Genomic DNA, 7,544 nt, shown 5'->3' on the forward strand with positions numbered 1-7,544 from the left:
CTCTGGATTGTTGTATTTTAGCTTCTCTTAATTTTCTCTTCAGAGTCCTTTCAGGTTCTGGATCTGCTTCCACAAGAATGTTCTTATCCTTGCTCCTGCTCATATGACAAAGAAGAATGCACAGAAAAATAATAACAATAATAGAGATCCTTTATTCCATAGTATAGGGATCCCTGTGTGAGTAGAAGAAGAGGGGGAGACAAAGAATGTAATATAATGGAAGAAACACAATGACACCAAACTTAGAATTCTTTAATGCTTAGACACTAAGAATTCAAGAATGCATATGATAAACATGAAAAGACACAAAACAAAAATTCATCAAGATCAAACAAGAAGACTGACAAAGAACAACTTGAAGATCATGAAGAACACTATGAATGCATGAAATTTTCAAAAAATGCAAGATGCACATGCATTTGACACCAAACTTATAACATGACTCAAGACTCAAACAAGAAACACAAAATGTTTTTGATTTTTATGATTTTCTAATTTTTTTTTGTATTTTTTTTTCGAAAATTATTTGAAAAACAAAAATAAGGATTTCAAAATTTTTAATATGAATTCCAGGAATCTCGCCATGTTAGTCTTAAAGCTCCAATCAAAGGGTCAGACATGGCTTAATAGCTAGCTAAGCTTTAGCATATAATTACATGGACTGGAGTGATTAGTTGAATGCCAATCCCAAAGTAGTTTGGGTATGGCTTTACAGCCAGATAGGCTTCAACATGCTTCATGAAACACTAGAATTCATTCTTAAAAATTTTGAAGAAAAATAATATTTTTGAAAACATTTTTTTTTTCGAAAACAAGTGAGAAAATTTTGAAATATTTTTGAAAAATTTTTGAAAAGAAAACAAAAAGAAAATTACCTAATCTGAGCAACAAGATGAACCGTCAGTTGTCCAAACTCGAACAATCCCCGGCAACGGCGCCAAAAACTTGGTGCACGAAATTGTGATGTCACATTCATAATTTGTCACAACTTCGATACAACTAACCAGCAAGTGCACTGGGTCGTCCAAGTAATACCTTACGTGAGTAAGGGTCGAATCCCACGGAGATTGTTGGTATGAAGCAAGCTATGGTCACCTTGTAAATCTCAGTCAGGCAGATATAAAGTGATAATGGTGTTTTCGAATATTATACAATAAAATAGGGATAGAGATACTTATGTAAATCATTGGTAGGAATTTCAGATAAGCGAATGGAGATGCTTTTCTTTCCTCTGAACCTCTGCTTTCCTACTATCTTCATCCAATCAGTCTCACTCCTTTCCATGGCTAGCTTTATGTGATACATCACCACTGTCAATGGCTACTTTCGGTCATCTCTCGGGAAAATGATCCAGATCCCTAAAAGTAACTAGATCCTACTAAAAACATACTAAAAACAATGTCAAAAAGCGTATAAATTATCCGCTCATCAAGAGGCACTTGAGCAAATACCCTCTTATGCCAAGTTCATGAAAGATATCTTGAGTCATAAGAAGGATTGGAGAGAAACTGAAAGAGTTCTCCTCACTGAAGAATGCAGTGCAGTCATTCTGAAAAGCTTCTCAGAAAAGCTTAAAGATCCCGGGAGCTTTATGATACCATGCATATTAGAGGGTAACTGCACCAAGATAGCTCTATGTGATATTGGGGTAAGCATCAACCTAATCCCTGCATCCACTATCAGAAAGCTTGTCTTGACTGAAGAGGTCAAACCAACCTGGATCTGTCTTCAACTTGCTGATGGCTCCATTAAATACCCATCAGGCATAATTGAGGACATGATTGTCAAGGTTGGGCCATTTGCCTTCCCTACTGACTTTGTAATGCTGGAAATGGAGGAGCACAAGAGTGCAACTCTCATTCTAGGAAGACCATTCCTAGCAACTGGACGAACCTTCATTGACGTCCAAAAAGGGGAGATAACCCTGAGAGTCAATGAAGATGAGTTTAAGTTGAATGTTGTCAAAGCTATGCAACATCCAGACACAACAGACGACTGCCTGGGCGTTGATATTATTGACTCCCTGGTGGAAGAGGTCCATATGACTGAGAGTCTCGAATCAGAGCTAGAGGACATTTTTAAAGATGTTCAGCCTGATCTGGAGGAACCAGAGGAAATAAAAGAACCTCTGAAAACTCCTCAAGAAGAGGAGAAACCTCCTAAACCCAAGCTCAAACCACTACCACCATTCCTGAAATATGCATTTCTGGGAGAAGATGACACTTTTCCTGTAATCATAAGCTCTGCTTTAGGGCCACAGGAAGAGAAAGCACTAATTCAGGTGCTAAGGACACACAAGACAGCTCTTGGGTGGTGCATAAGTGATCTTAAGGGCATTAGCCCAGCCAGATGCATGCACAAGATCCTATTGGAGGAAAATGAACTGGTTCTTACAAGAACAGTTACAGGGTGGCGTATGTGTATTGACTATAGAAGGCTCAATACAGCCACCAGGAAGGATCATTTTCCTTTACCATTCATAGACCAGATGCTAGAGAGACTAGCAGGTCATGAATATTACTGCTTTTTGGATGGCTATTCAGGTTACAACCAAATTGCAGTAGATCCTCAGGACCAAGAGAAAACAGCATTCACATGTCCTTCTGGAGTGTTTGCCTACAGAAGGATGCCTTTTGAGACCCTGAAAGCTAAGCTGGTCACAGCACTAGTTATTTCTGTACCAGACTGGACATTACCCTTCGAACTAATGTGTGATGCCAGTGACCATACCATTGGTGCAGTATTGGGACAGAGGCATAATAAGCTTTTGCATGTCATTTATTATGCTAGCAGTGTTTTAAATGATGCCCAGAAAAATTACACAACCACAGAAAAAGAATTACTTGCAGTGGTTTATGCCATTGACAAGTTTAGATCCTACTTAGTAGGATCAAAAGTGATTGTGTATACTAACCATGCTGCTCTTAAATATCTACTCACAAAGCAGGATTCAAAGCCCAGGCTCATAAGATGGGTGTTGCTTCTGCAAGAGTTTGATATAGAAATAAGAGACAGAAAAGAAACAGAGAATTAAGTAGCTGATCACCTGTCCCGGATAGAACCAGTTGCAGGAGCATCCCTCCCTCCTACTGAGATCTCTGAAACCTTTCCGGATGAGCAATTGTTTGCTATTTAGGAAGCTTTGTGGTTTGCAGACATTGCAAACTATAAGACACAAGGTTCTCCTTCTGTAACCATGGAGAAGAAGCATGAAAAGCTTCTCTCACTGCAGAGTCAACCAAATCCCCCATAGTCAAACTCTAAGTTTGGTGTTGGGAAGCCACAACCAAACTCTAAGTTTGGTGTTGAACCCCCACATTCAAACTCTAAGTTTGGTGTTGGGAGGTCCCAACCTTGCTCTGATTATCTGTGAGGCTCCATGAGAGCCCACTGTCAAGCTATTGACATTAAAGAAGCGCTTGTTGGGAGGCAACCTAATGTTATTTAATTATATCTATTTATTTTCCATGGCTATTTTATGTTTTCTTTAGGTTGATGATCATGTGAAGTCACAAAAAAAATGGAAAATAAAAAACAGAATGAAAAACAGCATGAAAAATAGCACACCCTGGAGGAAGATCATTCTGGCATTTAAACGCCAGAAACAAGCATCTGTCTGGCGTTTAACGCCAGAAACAAGCATCAGTCTGGCGTTAAACGACAGAAACAGGCTACATTTGGGCGTTTAACGCCAGAAACAGGCAGCAGTCTGGCGTTAAACGCCAGGATTGCACAGTAAGGGCATTTTGTACGCCTAATTGGAGCAGGGATGCTAAATCCTTGACCCCACTGGATCTGTGGACCCCACAGGATCCCCACTGGTGCACGAAATTGTGATCTCAGGCAACGACGCCAGAAACTCTGTACGCACATCTTAGTAAATCGTTTTTCATTCACAACTTCGATACAACTAACCAACAAGTGCACTGGGTCGTCCAAGTAATAAACCTTACGTGAGTAAGGGTCGATCCCACGGAGATTGTTGGTATGAAGCAAGCTATGGTCACCTTGTAAATCTCAGTCAGGCGGATATAAAATAGTTATGGAGTTTTCGAAAATAAATAATAGATAGAAAATAAGGATAGAAATACTTATGTAATTCATTGGTTAGAATTTCAGATAAGCGTATAGAGATGCAATCGTTCCTCTGAACCTCTGCTTTCCTGCTGTCTTCATCCAATCAATCTTACTCCTTTCCATGGCTGGCTTTATGTAAGGGCATCACCGTTGTCAAAGGCTACATCCCATCCTCTTGTGAAAATGTTCCAAATGCTCTGTCACAGCACGGCTAATCATCTTAGGTTCTCGATCATACTGGAATAGGATTCACCCTCCTTTTGCGTCTGTCACTACGCCCAGCACTCGCGAGTTTGAAGCTCGTCACAGTCATTCAATCCCTGAATCCTACTCGGAATACCACAGACAAGGTTTAGACTTTCCGGAATCTCATGAATGCCGCCATCAATCTAGCTTACACCACGAAGATTCTGATTAAGAGATCCAAGAGATACTCATTCAATCTAAAGTAGAACGGAAGTGGTTGTCAGGCACGCGTTCATAGGGAATGATGATGATTGTCACGTTCATCACATTCAGGTTGAAGTGCGAATAAATATCTTAGAAGCGGAATAGGTTGAATTGAATAGAAAAACAGTAGTACTTTGCATTAATCTTTGAGGAACAGCAGAGCTCCACACCTTAATCTATGGAGTGTAGAAACTCTAGCGTTGAAAATACATAAGTGAAAGGTTTAGGCATGGCCGAATGGCCAGCCCCCAAAACGTGATCAAAGATGATCCGAAGATCATAAGATGTTCCAAGATGTCTAATACAATAGTAAAAAGTCCTATTTATAATAAACTAGCTACTAGGGTTTACAGAAGTAAGTAATTGATGTATAAATCCACTTTCGGGCCCCACCTGGTGTGTGCTTGTGCTGAGCTTGAATGTTACACGTGCAGAGGCTCTTTCTGGAGTTGAACGCCAGGTTGTAACGTACTTCTGGCGTTCAACTCTGATTTGTGACTTGTTTCTGGCGTTTAACTCCAGACAGCAGCGTAGAACTGGCATTCAATGCCCTTTTACGTCGTCTAAACTCGGTCAAAGTATGGACTATTAATCATTGCTGGAAAGCCCTGGATGTCTACTTTCTAACGCAATTGAAAGAGCGCCATTTTGAGTTCTGTAGCTTCAGAAAATCCACTTTGTTAGGTGCCATCAATGGTAATGGAAAAACAAAAAGCTTATGCTTTTACCACACCAAACTTAAAATATTGCTCGCCCTCGAGCAAGAGAAGAAAGAAGAGATGAAGAAGAAGAAGAAATTATGGAGGAGAGGGGGAAGATGTGTTTCAGCCAAGAGGGGTATAGAGGGGTGTGTTGTGTGAATTTGAAGAAGAATGGAGGGGTTTATATAGTGGGGGGAGAGGGTGTTAGGTTCGGCCATTTAGGGTGGGGTTGGGTGGGAAATTGATTTTGAATTTTGAAGGTAGGTGGAGTTTATGAGGTAGGTTTATGGGGAAGATTGGATGGATGTGAGTGGTGAAGTGGTGATAGGGAAGAGAGATTGAGGTGATTGGTGAAGAGTTTTGGGGAAGAGTGTTTATGGGATTGTGTGAAAGAGGAGTGAGAAGAAGTGAGTGGAGGGAGGTGGGGATCCTGTGGGGTCCACAGATCCTGAGGTGTTCAAGGATTTACAACCTTGCACCAAATTAGGCATGCAAAATGCCCTTGCACGCAATTCTGGGCGTTCAGCGCCAGATTGGTGCTTGTTCTGGGCGTTGAACGCCCATTTGTTGCCCATTTCTGGCGTTGAACGCCAGAACCATGCTTGTTCTGGGCGTTCAGCGCCAGCTCTTCTCCAGGGTGCAATTCTGGCGTTCAAACGCCCTGATGCTGCCCATTTTGGGCGTTCAGCGCCAGAACCATGCTCTGTTCTGGCATTGAACGCCAGCCAGATGCTTCTTACTGGCGTTTAAACGCCAGTAAGGTCTTCCTCCAGAGTGTGATTTTTCTTCTGCTGTTTTTAATTCTGTTTTCAATTTTTTTATTTATTTTGTGACTCCACATGATCATGTACCTACAAAGACATATAACTGATAAAAATATAATTAAATAAAAGTTGGGTTGCCTCCCAACATGCGCTTCTTTAAAGTCAATAGCTTGACAGTGGGCTCTCATGGAGCTTCACAGATGTTCAGAGCATTGTTGAGACTTCCCAACACCAAACTTAGAGTTTGGATATGGGAGTTCAACACCAAACTTAGAGTTTGGTTGTGGCCTCCCAACACCAAACTTAGAGTTTGACTGTGGGGGCTCTGGTTGACTCTGTTTTGAGAGAAGCTTTTTATGCTTCCTCTCCATGTTTACAGAAGGATGTCCTTGAGTTTTAAACACAAGGGAGTCCTCATTCAATTGAAGGACTAATTCACCTCTATCAACATCAATCACAGCTCTTGCTGTGGCTAGGAAGGGTCTTCCAAGGATGATGAATTCATCCTCATTCTTCCCTGTATCCAAGACTATGAGATCAGCAGGGATGTAAAGGCCTTCAACCTTTACTAACACGTCCTCTACTTGTCCATAAGCCTGCTTTCTTGAATTGTCTACCATCTCTAATGAGATTTTAGCAGCTTGCACCCCAAAGATTCCCAGTTTCTCTATTACAGAGAGGGGCATGAGGTTTATCCCTGAACCAAGGTCACATAGAGCCTTTTCAAATATCATGTTGCCTATGGTACAAGGTATTACGAACTTTCCAGGATCCTGTTTCTTCTGAAGCAATGTCAGTTGATCCAGATCACTTAGTTCATTGGTGAACAAGGGAGGTTCATCTTCCCAAGTCTCAATACCAAATAATTTGGCATTCAGCTTCATGATTGCACCAAGAAACTTGGCAGCTTGCTCTTCAGTAACATCCTCATTCTCTTCAGAAGAGGAATACTCATCAGAGCTCATGAATGGCATAAGGAGGTTTAATGGAATCTCTTTGGTCTCTAGATGAGTCTCAGATTCCTTTGGTTCCTCAGAGGAAAGCTCCTTATTGATCACTGGGCGTCCTAGGAGGTCTTCCTCCTTAGGATTCACGTCCTCTCCTTCCCTTACAAGTTCGGCCATGGTGATCATCTCAATGGCCTTGCACTCTCCTTTTGGATTTTCTTCTGTATTGCTTGGGAGAGTACTAGGAGGGATTTCAGTGATCCTTTTACTCAGCTGGCCCACTTGTGCCTCCAAATTTCTAATGGAGGATCTTGTTTCATTCATGAAACTTACAGTGGCCTTGGATAGATCAGAGACTAAGTTTGCTAAATTAGAGGTATTTTGTTCAGAGTTCTCTGTCTGTTGCTGAGTGGATAATGGAAAAGGTTTACTATTGTTAAACCTATTTCTTCCACCATTATTAAAGCCTTGTTGAGGCTTTTGATCCTTCCATGAGAAATTTGGATGATTTCTCCATGATGAGTTATAGGTGTTTCCATAAGGTTCACCTAAGTAATTTACCTCTGCTATTGCAGGGTTTTCAGGATCATACGCTTCTTCTTCAG

Source organism: Arachis ipaensis, chromosome B10, assembly GCF_000816755.2.
Source record: "Arachis ipaensis cultivar K30076 chromosome B10, Araip1.1, whole genome shotgun sequence".
Taxonomy (NCBI): domain Eukaryota; kingdom Viridiplantae; phylum Streptophyta; class Magnoliopsida; order Fabales; family Fabaceae; genus Arachis; species Arachis ipaensis.